This window comes from Bufo bufo, chromosome 6 (assembly GCF_905171765.1).
Source record: "Bufo bufo chromosome 6, aBufBuf1.1, whole genome shotgun sequence".
Classification (NCBI taxonomy): Eukaryota; Metazoa; Chordata; class Amphibia; order Anura; family Bufonidae; genus Bufo; species Bufo bufo.
In genome coordinates this window covers 3310672-3330839 of record NC_053394.1, presented here as the reverse complement: position 1 = coordinate 3330839, position 20168 = coordinate 3310672, and positions in this window count along the sequence as shown.

Below are 20168 nucleotides of genomic sequence, written 5' to 3'. Positions count from 1 at the left end.
CCACCTGCTCATCCGGTCAGCCACACACCTTCACCACCAACTTCAGCACAGCCCGGGGTAAACGTCAGCAGGCCGTTCTGAAACTCATATGTTTGGGGGACAGGCCCCACACCGCACAGGAGTTGTGGGGGGGTATAGAACAACAGACCGACGAGTGGTTGCTGCCGGTGAGCCTCAAGCCCGGCCTGGTGGTGTGCGATAATGGGCGAAATCTCGTTGCAGCTCTGGGACTAGCCGGTTTGACGCACATCCCTTGCCTGGCGCATGTGCTGAATTTGGTGGTGCAGAAGTTCATTCGCAACTACCCCGACATGTCAGAGCTGCTGCATAAAGTGCGGGCCGTCTGTTCGCGCTTCCGGCGTTCTCATCCTGCTGCCGCTCGCCTGTCTGCTCTACAGCGTAACTTCGGCCTTCCCGCTCACCCCCTCATATGCGACGTGCCCACCAGGTGGAACTCCACCTTGCACATGCTGGACAGACTGTGCGAGCAGCAGGAGGCCATAGTGGAGTTTCAGCTGCAGCACGCACGGGTCAGTCGCACTGCGGATCAGACCCACTTCACCACCAATGACTGGGCCTCCATGCGAGACCTGTGTGCCCTGTTGCGCTGTTTCGAGTACTCCACCAACATGGCCAGTGGCGATGACGCCGTTATCAGCGTTACAATACCACTTCTATGTCTCCTTGAGAAAACACTTAGGGCGATGATGGAAGAGGAGGTGGCCCAGGAGGAGGAAGAGGAGGAAGAGGGGTCATTTTTAGCACTTTCAGGCCAGTCTCTTCAAAGTGACTCAGAGGGAGGTTTTTTGCAACAGCAGAGGCCAGGTACAAATGTGGCCAGACAGGGCCCACTACTGGAGGACGAGGAGGACGAGGATGAGGAGGAGGTGGAGGAGGATGAGGATGAAGCATGTTCACAGCGGGGTGGCACCCAAAGCAGCTCGGGCCCATCACTGGTGCGTGGCTGGGGGGAAACACAGGACGATGACGATACGCCTCCCACAGAGGACAGCTTGTCCTTACCTCTGGGCAGCCTGGCACACATGAGCGACTACATACTGCAGTGCCTGCGCAGCGACAGCAGAGTTGCCCACATTTTAACGTGTGCGGACTACTGGGTTGCCACCCTGCTGGATCCCCGGTACAAAGACAATGTGCCCACCTTACTTCCTACACTGGAGCGTGATAGGAAGATGCGCGAGTACAAGCGCACGTTGGTAGACGCGCTACTGAGAGCATTCCCAAATGTCACAGGGGAACCAGTGGAAGCCCAAGGCGAAGGCAGAGGAGGAGCAAGAGGTCGCCAACGCAGCTGTGTCACGGCCAGCTCCTCTGAGGGCAGGGTTAGCATGGCAGAGATGTGGAAAAGTTTTGTCACCACGCCACAGCTAACTGCACCACCACCTGATACGGAACGTGTTAGCAGGAGGCAACATTTCACTAACATGGTGGAACAGTACCTGTGCACACCCCTCCACGTACTGACTGATGGTTCGGCCCCATTCAACTTCTGGGTCTCCAAATTGTCCACGTGGCCAGAGCTAGCCTTTTATGCCTTGGAGGTGCTGGCCTGCCCGGCGGCCAGCGTTTTGTCTGAACGTGTATTCAGCACGGCAGGGGGCGTCATTACAGACAAACGCAGCCGCCTGTCTACAGCCAATGTGGACAAGCTGACGTTCATAAAAATGAACCAGGCATGGATCGCACAGGACCTGTCCATCCCTTGTGCAGATTAGATATTAACTACCTCCCCTTAACAATATATTATTCTACTCCAGGGCACTTCCTCATTCAATACTATTTTTAATTTCATTTTACCATTATATTGTGGGGCAACCCAAAGTTGAATGAACCTCTCCTCTGTCTGGGTGCCGGGGCCTAAATGTGTGACAGTGGCCTGTTCCAGTGGTGGGTGACGTGAAGCCTGATTCTCTGCTATGACATGAAGACAGATTCTGTGCTGACATAAGGCCAGATTCTCTGTTACGGGACCTCTCTCCTCTGCCTGGGTGCCTGGGCCTAAATGTGTGACAGTGGCCTGTTCCAGTGGTGGGTGACGTGAAGCCTGATTCTCTGCTATGACATGAAGACAGATTCTGTGCTGACATAAGGCCAGATTCTCTGTTACAGGACCTCTCTCCTCTGTCTGGGTGCCGGGGCCTAAATGTGTGACAGTGGCCTGTTCCAGTGGTGGGTGACGTGAAGCCTGATTCTCTGCTATGACATTAAGACAGATTCTGCGCTGACATAAGGCCAGATTCTCTGTTACGGGACCTCTCTCCTCTGCCTGGGTGCCTGGGCCTAAATGTGTGACAGTGGCCTGTTCCAGTGGTGGGTGACGTGATGCCTGATTCTCTGCTATGACATGAAGACAGATTCTGTGCTGACATAAGGCCAGATTCTCTGTTACAGGACCTCTCTCCTCTGTCTGGGTGCCGGGGCCTAAATGTGTGACAGTGGCCTGTTCCAGTGGTGGGTGACGTGAAGCCTGATTCTCTGCTATGACATTAAGACAGATTCTGCGCTGACATAAGGCCAGATTCTCTGTTACGGGACCTCTCTCCTCTGCCCTTATGCCTGGGCCTAAATGTGTGACAGTGGCCTGTTCCAGTGGTGGGTGACGTGAAGCCTGATTCTCTGCTATGACATGAAGACAGATTCTGCGCTGACATAAGGCCAGATTCTCTGTTACGGGACCGCTCTCCTCTGTCTGGGTGCCGGGGCCTAAATGTGTGACAGTGGCCTGTTCCAGTGGTGGGTGACGTGAAGCCTGATTCTCTGCTATGACATGAATACAGATTCTGCGCTGACATAAGGCCAGATTCTCTGTTACGAGACCTCTCTCCTCTGCCTGGGTGCCTGGGCCTAAATGTGTGACAGTGGCCTGTTCCAGTGGTGGGTGACGTGAAGCCTGATTCTCTGCTATGACATGAATACAGATTCTGCGCTGACATAAGGCCAGATTCTCTGTTACGGGACCTCTCTCCTCTGCCTGGGTGCCTGGGCCTAAATGTGTGACAGTGGCCTGTTCCAGTGGTGGGTGACGTGAAGCCTGATTCTCTGCTATGACATGAATACAGATTCTGCGCTGACATAAGGCCAGATTCTCTGTTACGGGACCTCTCTCCTCTGCCTGGGTGCCTGGGCCTAAATGTGTGACAGTGGCCTGTTCCAGTGGTGGGTGACGTGAAGCCTGATTCTCTGCTATGACATTAAGACAGATTCTGTGCTGACATAAGGCCAGATTCTCTGTTACGGGACCTCTCTCCTCTGCCCTTATGCCTGGGCCTAAATGTGTAACAGTGGCCTGTTCCAGTGGTGGGTGACGTGAAGCCTGATTCTCTGCTATGACATGAAGACAGATTCTGCGCTGACATAAGGCCAGATTCTCTGTTACGGGACCGCTCTCCTCTGTCTGGGTGCCGGGGCCTAAATGTGTGACAGTGGCCTGTTCCAGTGGTGGGTGACGTGAAGCTTGATTCTCTGCTATGACATGAAGACAGATTCTGCGCTGACATAAGGCCAGATTCTCTGTTACGGGACCGCTCTCCTCTGTCTGGGTGCCGGGGCCTAAATGTGTGACAGTGGCCTGTTCCAGTGGTGGGTGACGTGAAGCCTGATTCTCTGCTATGACATGAAGACTGATTCTGCGCTGACATGAAGCCAGATTCTCTGCTATGGCATGAAGAGACTGATTCTCTGCTGACATGAAGCCAGATTCTTTGCTATGGCATGAAGAGACTGGTTCTCTGCTGACGTGAAGCCAGATTCTCTGCTATGGGACCTCTGTCCAATTGATATTGGTTCATTTTTATTTTTTTAATTTTAATTTTAATTCATTTCCCTATCCACATTTGTTTGCAGGGGATTTACCTACATGTTGCTGCCTTTTGCAGCCCTCTAGCTCTTTCCTGGGCTGTTTTACAGCCTTTTTAGTGCCCAAAAGTTTGGGTCCCCATTGACTTCAATGGGGTTCGGGTTTGGGACGAAGTTCGGGTCGGGTTCGGATCCCGAACCCGAACATTTCCGGGAAGTTCGGCCGAACTTCTCGAACCCGAACATCCAGGTGTTCGCTCAACTCTAGTTATTTACATGGGACTTTATATTGGAGGGGCTGGAGAGATGGTGTGATCTTATTTACATGGGACTCTACGGCAGAGGGAGGGAAATAGTGTAATTTACATGGGACTGTACGGTGGAGGGGCTGAGGAATTATAATTTCTGAGGACATTAAAGGGACGAATATAACTACAGGGGGCACTGCAGGGGGCGATATAAATACTGGGGGCACTGCAGGGGGTGATATAAATACTGGGGGCACTGCAGGGGCGATATAAATACTGGGGGCATTATAACAGTAGGGGGCCAATCAAGAGGAAAAAAGCAGTCTGGTTTGAGAGCTGCACTTATACAAGCAGGCAAACAACACGAGTATGTGAGCGTTCGCGGGTTTGATTTCCAGTGTGTGACTTTAGATTACGTGACTTCAGATTCAGGGACTTTAGGAGGGACTACAGTAAGTTAACTTCTTATCACTGCACTATATTGTATTTTTCTCTTTTCTTGTGTAACCCCCATTAGTATATGTCCATCACTGACAGCGCCGTCCCTTAGTGCCAGTGGTGCAGGATCAGGACCCAGCCCAGGGTGCACAGGCGCAAGTCCAGCTTGCCCCCAACAATATGGCTACCCCAGTAGGATACATCCCTGTAGGGGCACTGCTGCGTCATCTGCCAAAGTATGACGGTAGAAACATGACATTGCAGGACTGGACTGAAAGGGTGCGAAGTGCAGTTAGAATGTGTAACCTGACCCCCGAACTGCGGGCCGAGGTTGCGTTGGGAGCCCTAGAGTATGTCATCAGGCGGACAATGATGGTAAGGCCTGACTCCGAGAGAAATACCCTAGAGAAGATATTCTCCCTGCTAGAGAGAGCCCAAGGGGGGCGGGCCAAAATGGTACAGTTACGGAGTCACTTCTTTAACCGACCACAGCGACAGGGCGAGACCCTGATGCAATATTCCAATGCTCTACAGGAGACGCTGAATGAGATACAACGATGAGACCCTGAGGCCATGGGCGCCTTCCGGGAGGTGGACCGGCTTCTACGAGATCAGTTCATAGTGGGGCTCTCCAATAAATTCTTACAAGATAAATTACAAGAGATGACCCAAACAATGACCGATATAGCATTCTACAGCGTCTACTTAGCCGCCGTAGAGATAGAGGAAGAGCCCATACCTGTGGCAGCGAGAGTGGTCAATAGCACGCATATTACAAGGGACCGGCCGGGATCTGAAGAATCGGAGTCCTTAAATGATGTGGTCCAGGCCCTGCGGGCGGAATTGAAAGAGCTTCGGCTGGAAGTGTCCCAGATGAAGGCAGAACCGTCCCGACCTCCGGAAACGGTCCCCGCACCTCGTGCAAATCCACCCAGAACAACCCCGGTGAGGGGGCCGGTCAGAAGAGGGCCCCTCTGTTGGGCTTGTCGAAAGTACGGCCATATGGCCAGAGAGTGTCCAGAACAGGTAGCGTCTGAGCCGACGTTAAACTTATGACCGCTCCAGTAGTTGGGCGTCCTGCGGCGGTGCTCCAGAAGTTAAGCCCTCTGCGTGAAGAACGTGATCTGTATGCCAGCAGCCCCGTATTAGAAGCCGAGTTGGAAGGCCGAAAGGTTTGCTGCCTAGTTGATACAGGGTCAGAGTGCACCCTAATGCCTCTGGAGTTCTTCGAGAGGCACTTCGTGGATATGATGGAGCCTGAAGACGGGAGCGTCATCAGGCTGGCGGCTGCCGATAATAGAGAGATGGATGTTCGAGGGATAGTCTGGATGCGGGATTTGGGCAAGACATCGGCAAGAAAGGGGTCGTGCTGGTGGACCATTCGTCCCGGAAAGGAATGGACGTGACCCAGGGCATGAATATACTGAGAGACATAGACCATCAACTCTATGCTAAGGAAGGGCCGAAGTACTGGCAACGGGCCACCGCACACCGGCCTACCCAGAAGATCTTACAACAAATGGTGAGGAGCTGTAGCCTGCAAAAGAGTAACCTGTCCGGACGGGCCATTGGAGACGTGAGGGTTCTACGGAGGACTTCGTTGAAGATCCCACCTCGACAGGAGCGAATATTGATGCTGCCAGTGGGGGCTGGATGACGACTGAATGGACTGGAGGTCCTGATTGAGCCCGCTTATCAAGAAGAAACACAGATTCGCCCACTGGTAGCCCGGGCCCTCGCCGTTGTGAAAGACAGATGTGTGCCTAAACGCTGCTGTAATGTTGAAGACTGCGAATTGACCGTCCCCGCAAACACCCTGCCGGCCAAAGTTTATGTGTCCGAAGGGCGTATCGCTCGACGAAGGGGCTTCACGCTGCAGCCGGATAGAAGATCAGCCTGGACCTATGCTGTGGAGATCCATTCAAGGGAAACCCTGACAGTGGAGTGGAACGGTCGAGTGATCATGGCCCGTATGGGGGTGGACTGCAGAACCCTGACCCCGGGGGAACAAAAGCTGCTGGAAGACACCCTCTGGGAATTTCAGGAGGCCTTCTCAAGACATGATGAGGACTTTGGGTGTGCTACTGCCATCGAACATGAAATCCCAACCGGCGATGCTGCGCCGATCAGGGAACGTTACCGGCAGATCCCACCTAAGATGTATCAGGAGGTGAAAAATATGGTGGCCAGCATGTTGGAGAACTGGGTGATCCAGGAGAGTCAAAGTCCATGGGCTGCTCCGGTAGTCTTGGTGCGGAAGAAAGACGGGAGTCTCAGTGTAACGGCATACAAGGCAATGCTCCAAACTCCCGAACGGAACCTCACGAATAGCTGCTAGCAGACGAATAGGAAACGCACCCAAGCGGCTTACACTCCTAGCAATCAGTCTCTAACAGCATACAGTGAATCCCCCCAAGAACGAGACGAGGCTCTGTGTTGAGGGTCAAGCAGTGGTCACCCAGAACTGTGCGTTTATTGATCTTATATAACATTGTTACACACTAGTACCACCCACAGGGTTTTGTAAAAACAACCAATAAACACGTACAATACAGTAAAACACTCCCACACAAAATCCTCCCCTCTGCCTGTGATACAATTACCTTACACAATGGGTTGATATAATTATCACAGGCAGGAGAATACACAATGTCTTCTGTCCTGGAGACAACCGAGGAGTAATTCAATTATCTCTCAGGACAAAAGGAAATCGCCAATACACACGTGGGGACAATAGGACAGACATCACAATTTAAATATACAATTTCCCAACCATTACAGTAACATAGACATTTAACATATCCCCAGATGGCTTGACTACGAGACCATGGGCTCAAGATCAAGCCAAAAAAATGCCAGCTGTTCCGACAGAAGATAGAGTATATAGGACATGTGGTCACCCAGGAGGGTGTAAAACTGGCCCCAGCAAGGTGGAGGCCGTTCAGAAGTGGCCCCGGCCAAGTACGCTACGGGAGGTACGAGCGTTCGTGGGACTGGCCGGCTACTACAGGAGGTTTATACCCAAATTCGCTCATCTGGTGGGCCTGTTTAACGAGTTGCTAAGAGGCACGGCTGGGGGCCCGAAGAGGCCCCGTCGACTGGGGGCCCCGGCAACAAGAGGTCTTTGAAGCTGTGAAGGAGGCACTGACCAATGCCCCGATCCTTGCTTACACGCGGTTTGATACCCCATTCCTGCTGTATACTGATGGAAGCCTACATGGTCTGAGGGCCGTATTGTCCCAAGTCCAGGATGGATGGGAGAGAGTCATCGCCTATGGGAGCCGGTCCCTAAGAGAGTCAGAACGCAACCCTGATAACCTCTCCTTTAAACTGGAACTACTGGCACTGGTGTGGGCCATGGCCGAAAGGTTTGCAGAATACCTGACTGGTGCAGAAGTGACCGTGATGACGGACAACAACCCGTTGGCACGCCTGGAGAATGCCAAGCTCTGTGCACTCGAGCAAAGATGGTTGGCCCGCCCAATACCGTATCAAGTTCCGGTTCGGTAGGGAGAACGGCAACGTCGATGCACTCTCTCGAGTTCCAGTAGGACAGTTGACTCAGAGAGTCGATGAGGAGTTAGAGGATACTGAAACTCCTGACCTTGGTCGCTTACCTCTGTTCCCGGATGTGGCACATTCAAGTGGGGTGCATCTGGAATGACGCTGGTGCTGGGGGAAAACGTTGACTGATTGGGAGAGAGTCCAGAATAGCTGTAGGGATTCGTGGAAAGTGAAAGATTGGGTTCGGAGCAAGATCTGGCCTTGGCCAGAAGAACGTGCCCACCTGACCCTAGAGGGTCAGAAGTTGTTGAGGCAGTGGGATAAGTTGACAGTTACCCAGGGCCTCCTGTGCCGGATCATATACTTACAGTCAGAACTGCAGTACTGGCAACAGATTGTCATTCCCATGTCGTTGGGACCGGAGGCCGACAGGGAAGATCATGAAAAGGGAGCTCATTTTGGGAGCGACAAAACGTTTAAGTGGCTCCAACGGCTGGTATACTGTCCAGATCTGGCCGACATAGTGGCCGCGGCATGTCTTAAGTGTCGATCCTCTGGGTTGAGTAAGAGTACTGAACAGCGGGCTCCTGTGCAGACCATCCGCACCTCAGCGCCCCTAGAACTTCTGATGATCGATTATGTACAGATTGGATACTTTACCTCGGGACACTCGTACTGTCTAGTCATGACAGATCACTTTACCAAGTATGTGGTGGCTGTGCCCACCAGAGACCAAACCGCAGAGTCGGCCGCGAAGCTGTCTGTAAACACTTTATACAGGTGTTCGGGTGTCCGCGGAGGATACATTCTGTCCAGGGAGCATGCTTTCAGGGTACTCTAATGAATGAACTGTACCAACTGTATGGGATTGAACGCTCCTGCACCACTCTATATCACCCACAAGGAAACGGGGCGTGCGAACGCTTCAATCGCACCTTGCTTCAGATGCTGCGGACTCTGGAAGACAGTCAAAAAGCCCAGTGGCCCGCGTACCTACCTGAGTTGATGTGGGCCTATAACAAAAGAGTACACAGTACCACCGGATACTCTTCACATATGCTCATGTTTGGACGACCTGGACGAGAGATTGAAGATCTCCACATTCCCAACCCGATGGAGCCCCCACCGAGAAGTACCACCGCATGGGTGCAGGAGCACGGCTGCCGGCTGAGAGCGGTCCACAAGGTTGTGGGGGAGCGCCTGGGACAGGTGATACACCCTAACCCAAGACCAGTGAAGAAAGAGGGGTATGTCCCAGGTGATCGGGTGATGGTCAAAGCCAAACGGCCGTCTGGGAAGTTGGATGGACGGTGGGAGGAAGTTCCATACACGGTGAAGAGAAGGGTAGACACTGCTATTCCGGTCTATGAGGTAGAGCCAGTAGGGACAGGGGGACCCTCACGGAACTTACACCGTAATATGTTGAGACGTTGTAATTTTGATGAGCTGGTGTGCGTGGAGGGGGTGTCTCCTTACGCTCCGAGTATGGAGGAAAGTCCCTCGGATGAGGAAGAGGAGGAATGGTGGGTTGTCCCTGCCCAGGTGTCCACAGAGGTTCCAGCTGTGACAGGTTTGCCACCCAGGTGCAATGCTGAACAGTCAACAGCTCCTCTCTGGTCAAATATGCCTGATATCCACAGTACTTCTGAAACCTTCAATATGAGAAGGTCAGCGAGGCCCAATGCTGGTGTGCCTCCACAGCGCTATGCCCAGGAAGAGTTTGTATGGGGAGAGTTTCCGAGGACGACAACTTCAAGTGGGGTGGCATGTGAGATTGTGGATAAACTTTGCCTGTATAATGTTTATGTTTAAATTGTATTGGAGCTGTCATTTGGCATTCCGGGCACTAGAGGCCACTGTTTTGCAGCACAGTCAGCACTCTCTGGGATCTGCATATGCAAAGCAGATGATGACTCATGCAAGCTGCTTCTGAAAACCAGGAAGGGATGAGATTATCTAACATGGTGGAAGGAGTGTGTTGTGAGGGACTGAATCCGATTCCATCCTGGCTTGCGGATATCCGGCAGTGAATGGACACTCAAAGGAAGGAGAGTATCTGTTGTCTCCTTTCTGGATCCAGCAGTTTGAAAGAGAGGTTGTCCCAGGAAGAGCAGTTGCAGTGTATGGACAGGAAGCCTTATCAAGCAAGGCCGCATGGGGTTGTCAGTCCAGGGAGAGCACTGCTGCAGCCGGACCCTTCCTCTTCCAGTCAGGGGAATGTCGTCTACAGTAAGCAGGAGACCAGGAGAGCAGGGCAGACAGGTGCTGGTAGTGGGAGACTCCATTATTAGGGGAACAGATAGAGCGATCTCTCACAAAGACCGGGATTGCCGAACAGTGTGCTGTCTTCCTGGTGCTCGAGTTCGACACATCACGGATTGGGTTGACAGATTACTGGGAGGGGCTGGAGAAGATCCAGTGGCCATGATCCATATTGTAATCAATGACACAGTTGGAGGAAGGTGGAGAGTCCTTAAAAATGATTTCAGGGATTTAGGTCACAAGCTTAGGGTAAGGACCTCAGAGGTAGTGTTTTCCAAAATACTGCCGATACCATGAGCCACACAAGAAAGGCAGCGGGAGATTAGGGAGATTAACAAGTGGCTCCAGAACTGGTGTAGGAAGGAGGGGTTCGGGTTCCAGGAGAACTGGGCTGACTTCTCTGTACAGGCTCTATCGTAGGGGGGGGCTGCACCTCAATGGGGAAGAAGATGGCTAGAATGATGGGGGAGTGTTTAAAGTAGGGACTGGGGGGGAGGGTAACCACGTAATAGGAGGGCAAGATAGTGCAGATAGAGACCGGGGGCGAGGTAGTGGGATTGGGGGGGGGAATGGAAGGAGGGACTAGAACAGTTCAGAAGGAAAGGTGTAGGGTAAAAAATATACATAAACCTCTCAAATGTATGTATACTAATGCCAGAAGCCTGACTAATAAACCGGGGAACTGGAATTAGTGATGTGTGAGGAGGACTATGACAGTGGTAATAACTGAGACACGGCTGGATGATAGCTATGACAGTGGGAATAACTGAGACACGGCTGGATGATAGCTATGACAGTGGGAATACTGAGACATGGCTGGATGATAGCTATGACAGTGGGAATAACTGAGACACGGCTGTATGATAGCTATGACAGTGGGAATAACTGAGACATGGCTGGATGATAGCTATGACAGTGGGAATAACTGAGACACGGCTGGATGATAACTATGACAGTGGGAATAACTGAGACACGGCTGGATGATGGCTATGACAGTGCGAATAACTGAGACACGGCTGGATGATAGCTATGACATAGTGGGAATAACTGAGACACGGCTGGATGATAGCTATGACAGTGGGAATAACTGAGACACGGCTGGATGATAGCTACGACAATGGGAATAACTGAGACACGGCTGGATGATAGCTATGACAGTGGGAATAACTGAGACATGGCTGGATGATAGCTATGACAGTGGGAATAACTGAGACACGGCTCGATGATAGCTATGACAGTGGGAATAACTGAGACATGGCTGGATGATAGCTATGACAGTGGGAATAACTGAGACATGGCTGGATGATAGCTATGACAGTGGGAATAACTGAGACATGGCTGGATGATAGGTATGACAGTGGGAATAACTAAGACACAGCTGGATGATAGCTATGACAGTGGGAATAACTGAGACACGGCTGGATGATAGCTATGACTGGGCGGTTAATGTAACATAGAAACATAGAAACATAGAATGTGTCGGCAGATAAGAACCATTTGGCCCATCTAGTCTGCCCAATATATCTGAATCCTATGATCAGTCACTGGCCCTATCTTATATGAAGGATGGCCTTATGCCTATCCCATGCATGCTTAAACTCCTTCACTGTATTTGCAGCTACCACTTCTGAAGGAAGGCTATTCCATGCATCCACTACTCTCTCAGTAAAGTAATACTTCCTTATATTACTTTTAAACCTTTGCCCCTCTAATTTAAAACTGTGTCCTCTTGTGGTAGTTTTTCTTCTTTTAAATATGCTCTCCTCCTTTCCCTTGTTGATTCCCTTTATGTATTTAGCAGTTTCTCTCATATCCGCTCTGTCTCGTCTTTCTTCCAAGCTCTACATATTAAGGTCCTTTAACCTTTCCTGGTAAGTTTTATCCTGCAATCCATGTACTAGTTTAGTAGCTCTTCTCTGAACTCTCTCTAGAGTATCTATATCCTTCTGGAGATATGGCCTCCAGTACTGCGCACAATACTCCAAGTGAGGTCTCACCAGTGTTCTGTACAGCGGCATAAGCACTTCACTCTTTCTTCTGCTTATACCTCTCCCTATACATCCAAGCATTCTGCTGGCATTTCGTGCTGCTCTATTACATTGTCTTCCCACATTTAAGTCTTCTGAAATAATTACTCCTAAATCCCTTTCCTCAGATACTGAGGTCAGGACTGTGTCAAATATTCTATATTCTGCCCTTGGGTTTTTACACCCCAGGTGCATTATCTTGCACTTATCCACATTAAATTTCAGTTGCCAGAGTTCTGACCATTCTTCTAGTTTTCCTAAATCCTTTTCCATTTGGCGTTTTCCTCCAGGAACATCAACCCTGTTACATATCTTTATGTCATCAGCAAAAAGACAAACCTTACCATCGAGGCCTTTTGCAATATCACTTATGAAGATATTAAACAAAATTGGTCCCAGTACAGATCCCTGTGGAACCCCACTGGTAACATGACCTTGTTTGAATGTTCTCCATTGACTACAACCCTCTGCTGTCTGTCACTCAGCCACTGCCTAATCCACTCAACAATATGGGAGTCCATGCTCAATGACTGCAGTTTATTGATAAGTCTTCTATGTGGGACAGTGTCAAAAGCCTTACTAAAATCTAGATATGCGATGTCTACTGCTCCTCCACCGTCCATTATTTTAGTCACCCAGTCAAAAAAATCTAGAAGATTTGTTTGACATGATCTCCCTGAAGTAAACCCATGTTGTTTTTCATCTTGCAATCCATGGGATTTTAGATGTTCCACAATCCTATCCTTTAATAGGGTTTCCATTAATTTGCCTACTATTGATGTCAGACTCACTGGTCTATAGTTGCTCGATTCCTCCCTACTACCATTCTTGCGAATGGACTCCATGTAATCCGTTCCAGTCTGATAAGGACTCATTTATGACTAATTTCATTTTTGAAAAGTCTGTTTTTCTAAATCTAAAACTTTTGTTTTTGTGTGGTGGGACTCTTTCACAGTTCTTATATTAAACCACACTGACTGGTGATCACTAGATCCCAAGGTTTCGCCTACAATGACATCATATACCGAATCCCCATTTGTAAATACCAAATCCAAAATAGCCTCCCTCCGGGTTGGCTCCTCGACCACTTGTTGTAGAGATAACCCCAGTAGGGAATTTAGAATATCTGTACTCCTGGTAGAACTTGCTATTTTGGTTTTCCAGTTTATATCTGGAAGATTGAAATCTCCCATAATGATAACTTCTCCTTTCATTGTCATTTTAGCTATTTCTTCAACTAGTAGATCATCTAGTTCTTTAACTGACCAGGTGGTCTATATATCACACCTACACGAGTTACTGCATGATTAGCAAACTGCAACGTAACCCAAACTGACTCTATGTTGGCCTCACCAACTTGTATTAGGTTAGATTTAATGCTATCTTTCACATACAGGGCCACTCCTCCTCCTTTCTTGCCTTCTCTGTCTCTTCTGTATAAAGAGTACCCTGGTATGGTTATGTCCCAGTCATTTCTTTCATTAAACCATTTCTCCGTAACAGCCACTAAATCTACATTCTCAGATGCCATTATTGACCCAAGTTCATTGATTTTTTTACCTAAACTGCGAGCATTTGTAGACAGGACTCTGAGCTTATCATTTCTTAACCTCTGTGCTTCTGACCTGTTCTGGCATTGTTTCGGGGGGCAATTGGACTCTTTTATTTTTCACTCTTTTGCCCCCCCCCCCTTCCTAGTTTTAAATACTCTTTCGCAAATTCTTGGAGTTGTTCACTAAGTACATTTGTTCCTTTGAGAGAAAGATGCAAACCACCTTTTTTGTACAGTTCCTTTCTATTCCAAGTAGAGCTATCATGAGAAACAAAGCCAAATCCTTGCTCTTGACACCATTTACCAAGCCATATGTTGAACTCCTTTATGCGCCTCTGCCTATCATTCTGAACATTATGCACAGGCAGAACTTCAGAAAATGAAATGGTGGATGCAAAATCCTGTACGTCATTACCAAGTGTGATAAAAGATTTTTTCACCTCTGACACTTCATTGCAAGCCAGGTCATTTGTCCCTAGATGGACAAGAACATCCACGTCCCCTTCCTGCTTTGCTTGCTTAACAATATTTATAATACGTCTTCTATCTCTTCTAGCAGTAGCCCCAGGGAGACATCTCACAAAACCATTTTCTTTAAGCTCCACACTTCTATGATTGAATCACCCAGCAACAGCTGCTTCCTTTGAGACTTCACTTTATCTTTTTTGTCCTTGGCTGCAGTCTTGCATACATAAGACATAGGAGTCGATGGTTTCTCACCCTCTGTGCTTGAGTCCATATCCATGTTGTCCTTACATTCTGAGAGTGCTGCAAATAAATTATGGAGAACCACCGACTGTGGGACATGTCTTCTATCCACCACTCTAAGTCTTCCAGAACCTACAGTAACCCATCTGCCATTTCTGGGGGTCCTCTGTGGCAGTGGCATTGCAGCAGTCCTAGCTGGAGTTTGTTTAACAGATCATTTAATATCTCAGATTTCAAAAATGCTATTTCCTGCTGCAGTAAGGAGAACTGTCTACAGATCTGACAGCATCCGAATCTCCAAAGAGTGGAACATGAAATAAATGCACAACAATTCCTGCACTGAACCAAGTCTTTTAAGAGGAAGAAAAAAATAAAATAATAATTTGTAAATTTAAATCAAACAAATCTACCTTTTTTTTGTATTGTTTCCACCTTCCAGCCTACCTCCTGACTATCTCCTGCAATATCTCTTCACTGTACTTAATGTAGTACTTGAAGGTAGTACTTGCAGCTAATGAATTAGGCCAGCTAATAAGTCTGTCTCTATATATACACACACTCCTTCACAAGCTCCTCCCCCAGCAACAAATGTAACACCTTAATGAGCTAGGCTCATTAGCAAACGCACAATAGCAAACACCTGACCAATTCCTTTCCTCTTCTCAAGCAATGGTCAGCAAAAAAACACAGATGAGCCAGTTGCAAACTCCCAAGCCAATCTCTTGCAGTATGTCTTCAATCTCTTCAGTCTCCTGCACTATCTCTTCACTGTACTTAATGTAGTACTTGAAGGTAGTACTTGCAGCTAATGAATTAGGCCAGCTATGAGTCTGTCTCTATATATACACACACTCCTTCACAAGCTCCTCCCCAGCAACAAATGTAACACCTTAATGAGCTAGGCTCATTAGCAAACGCACAATAGCAAACACCTGCCAAATTCCTTTCCTCTTCTCAAGCAATGGTCAGCAAAAAAAACACAGATGAGCCAGTTGCAAACTCCAAGCCAATCTCTTGCAGTATCTCTTCAATCTCTTCAAGTCTCCTGCAATATCTCTTCACTGTACTTAATGTTAGTACTTGAAGGTAGTACTTACAGCTAATGAATTAGGCCAGCTAATGAGTCTGTCTCTATATATACACACACTCCTTCACAAGCTCCTCCCCCAGCAATAAATGTAACACCTTAATGAGCTAGGCTCATTAGCAAACGCACAATAGCAAACACCTGACCAAATTCCTTTCCTCTTCTCAAGCAATGGTCAGCAAAAAAAACACAGATGAGCCAGTTGCAAACTCCAAGCCAATCTCTTGCAGTATCTCTTCAATCTCTTCAGTCTCCTGCAATATCTCTTCACTGTACTTAATGTAGTACTTGAAGGTAGTACTTGCAGCTAATGAATTAGGCCAGCTAATGAGTCTGTCTCTATATATACACACTCCTTCACAAGCTCCTCCCCCAGCAACAAATGTAACACCTTAATGAGCTAGGCTCATTAGCAAACGCACAATAGCAAACACCTGACCAAATTCCTTTCCTCTTCTCAAGCAATGGTCAGCAAAAAAAAACACAGATGAGCCAGTTGCAAACTCCAAGCCAATCTCTTGCAGTATCTCTTCAATCTCTTCAGTCTCCTGCAATATCTCTTCACTGTACTTAATGTAGTACTTGAAGGTAGTACTTGCAGCTAATGAATTAGGCCAGCTAATGAGTCTGTCTCTATATATACACACACTCCTTCACAAGCTCCTCCCCCAGCAACAAATGTAACACCTTAATGAGCTAGGCTCATTAGCAAACGCACAATAGCAAACACCTGACCAAATTCCTTTCCTCTTCTCAAGCAATGGTCAGCAAAAAAAACACAGATGAGCCAGTTGCAAACTCCAAGCCAATCTCTTGCAGTATCTCTTCAATCTCTTCAGTCTCCTGCAATATCTCTTCACTGTACTTAATGTAGTACTTGAAGGTAGTACTTGCAGCTAATGAATTAGGCCAGCTAATGAGTCTGTCTCTATATATACACACACTCCTTCACAAGCTCCTCCCCCAGCAACAAATGTAACACCTTAATGAGCTATGGCTCATTAGCAAACGCACAATAGCAAACACCTGACCAAATTCCTTTCCTCTTCTCAAGCAATGGTCAGCAAAAAAACACACAGATGAGCCAGTTGCAAACTCCAAGCCAATCTCTTGCAGTATCTCTTCAATCTCTTCAGTCTCCTGCAATATCTCTTCACTGTACTTAATGTAGTACTTGAAGGTAGTACTTGCAGCTAATGAATTAGGCCAGCTAATGAGTCTGTCTCTATATATACACACACTCCTTCACAAGCTTCTCCCCCAGCAACAAATGTAACACCTTAATGAGCTAGGCTCATTAGCAAACGCACAATAGCAAACACCTGACCAAATTCCTTTCCTCTTCTCAAGCAATGGTCAGCAAAAAAAACACAGATGAGCCAGTTGCAAACTCCAAGCCAATCTCTTGCAGTATGTCTTCAATCTCTTCAGTCTCCTGCAATATCTCTTCACTGTACTTAATGTAGTACTTGAAGGTAGTACTTGCAGCTAATGAATTAGGCCAGCTAATGAGTCTGTCTCTATATATACACACACTCCTTCACAAGCTCCTCCCCAGCAACAAATGTAACACCTTAATGAGCTAGGCTCATTAGCAAACGCACAATAGCAAACACCTGACCAAATTCCTTTCCTCTTCTCAAGCAATGGTCAGCAAAAAAAACACAGATGAGCCAGTTGCAAACTCCAAGCCAATCTCTTGCAGTATCTCTTCAATCTCTTCAGTCTCCTGCAATATCTCTTCACTGTACTTAATGTAGTACTTGAAGGTAGTACTTGCAGCTAATGAATTAGGCCAGCTAATGAGTCTGTCTCTATATATACACACACTCCTTCACAAGCTTCTCCCCCAGCAACAAATTGTAACACCTTTAATGAGCTAGGCTCATTAGCAAACGCACAATAGCAAACACCTGACCAAATTCCTTTCCTCTTCTCAAGCAATGGTCAGCAAAAAAAACACAGATGAGCCAGTTGCAAACTACAAGCCAATCTCTTGCAGTATCTCTTCAATCTCTTCAGTCTCCTGCAATATCTCTTCACTGTACTTAATGTAGTACTTGAGGGTAGTACTTGCAGCTAATGAGTCTGTCTCTATATATACACACACTCCTTCACAAGCTCCTCCCCCAGCAACAAATGTAACACCTTAATGAGCTAGGCTCATTAGCAAACGCACAATAGCAAACACCTGACCAAATTCCTTTCCTCTTCTCAAGCAATGGTCAGCAAAAAAAACACAGATGAGCCAGTTGCAAACTCCAAGCCAATCTCTTGCAGTATCTCTTCAATCTCTACAAGGTTACAGTCTGTTTAGAAAGGATCGTCAAACCGGAGAGGGGGAGGGGGGGTTCTCCTTTATGTAAAGTCCTGTCTAAAGTCCACACTCCGAGAAGATATAGGTGAGGGACATGGACATGTGGAGTCACTGTGGGGAGAGATACATGGAGGCAAAAACAACAATAAATTACTAACAGAAGTTTATTATTGTAACGGACCGTTTCAGCAGACAAGGGGTTAAAATCTGTTTAGGCGATGTGCCCCTTTCTGAGAGACAGGCACAGCTACTGCAGGACACCAACCTCCCGAACTGGATACAAAGTAGCACTCCAAACTGGAACCTCACGAATAGCTGCTAGCAGCCGAACAGGAATCAGCTTACACTCCTGGCAATCAGTCTCTAACAGCATACAGCGGATCCCCCCAATAACGAGACAAGGCTCCGTGTTGAGGGTCATGCAGTGGTCTGACTGTACTTCAAGTACAGCCTCTTTTATTCACAAAAAAACAAACATAGTACTGCCCACAGGGTTTTGAAATACAACCAAATCAGTAATTTACAACACATACAATGTAAGTACAGCAGCAAATCGTTCACGCCCCCAGAGGACCAGAAGGAAGACTGCGACCCAGGACAGATACAACATATCCCCACAATGCATCATGGTTTCCTCCTCTCTGTCCCGGAGACAACCTAAGGAGCAATCCAATTATCTCTCAGGACAAAGGGAGATCGCCAATACACATGTGTAGACAACAGGACAGACATCACCATTTAAACACACAATGGGACAATGGCACAATAGAAACACACCCAGCATATTCCTCCCAAGCTGACAAGTTACACTTATTATAAATTGTTACAACTTTGTGAGTTTACATTGGCCATACATATAACTTACATCAATTTAAACAGTATAACTTGGGGACAAACCTATCCAAAATTCACTTGAATAGGTTCAGGGGTTTAAAAGTTAGTATGGGCCATAATCCTGAGGCAAGAGGCTGATAAGCAGGCCTCTCAAAAACCCAGTGGCGAGGTTGGTTTCGCCACACATCTCCCCCCCCCAGGGAAGACTAACCAGATACCTGACCTCACGCCGGTCGGTACCTGAGTTAGTCTGGCAGCCCACCCAATACTGGACCTGTTGCATTGGGTAGCCTGTCTCTGTGAGTCCACCAAGGTTATGTTGGAAGCTGGTACTCCCGGTCTCTGTGTTGCTCCCTGGCTTAGAGTTTGGTTGTTGGAGGGGGAGACCGACTGTCTCTACCCCCTGTGCTGTAAGTGCAGAGACCACGGTCCCATCTGCACTGTTGTGGGGCTTACTGTCTCCCCCTGGTGCGTTAAGCTGCCGCTGGGGAGAGGGGGGTAACGAGCTCCTCTCCCATACATACTTCCAGCCGCTGGGGAGGGCGACCGACCGTCTCCGCTCCCAATACAGTGTCCTGCTGCTGGGGAAAGGAGACTGGGCTCTCTATTCCCTGCTGGACACTCTGCCGCTGGGGGACAGGACCGACTGTCTCTGCCCCCTGTAACTCCGCCTGCCACTGGGAATGGAGACTGGGCTCCCAATTCCCTGTACATCACACGGCCGCTGGGGAATGGAGACTGGGCTCCCAATTCCCGGCACATCACTCGGCCGCTGGGGAATGGAGACTGGGCTCCCAATTCCCAAAAAATCATGCTGCTGCTGGGGGGCAGGAACAACTACCTCTGCCCCCTGTAACTCAGCCTGCCGCTGGGGAGGGAGGACGCTGCTCTCCTCTCCCTGCATTTCACACTGCCTTCCCGGCATATCACTCTGCTGCTGGGGGGCAGGAACAACTACCTCTGCCCCCTGTAACTCAGCCTGCCGCTGGGGAGGGAGGACGCTGCTCTCCTCTCCCTGCAATTCACACTGCCGCTGGGGAATGGAGACTGGGCTCCCAATTCCCTGCAATTTACACTGCCGCTGGGGAATGGAGACTGGGCTCCCAATTCCCTGCTGGACACTCTGCCGCTGGGGAGGGGAGACTGAGCTCTCTCTGTCCCGCAACTGTAATTTCCGATGGAGGTCCACCCAACGTGGCAGCTGACCGTCACCTTCTGCCCGGAATAGTAGGGTCTTGAACACTAGACTCCTCACGAACTTCACGTATTTCTCAGCTGGATTGGGTCCGAAGAAGTTCAGCCGCAACCACATCATACGGTCAAATTCTTCCACAGAGTATCTGTACTCCACTGCTGGTTCCATCCTGGTGCTTTT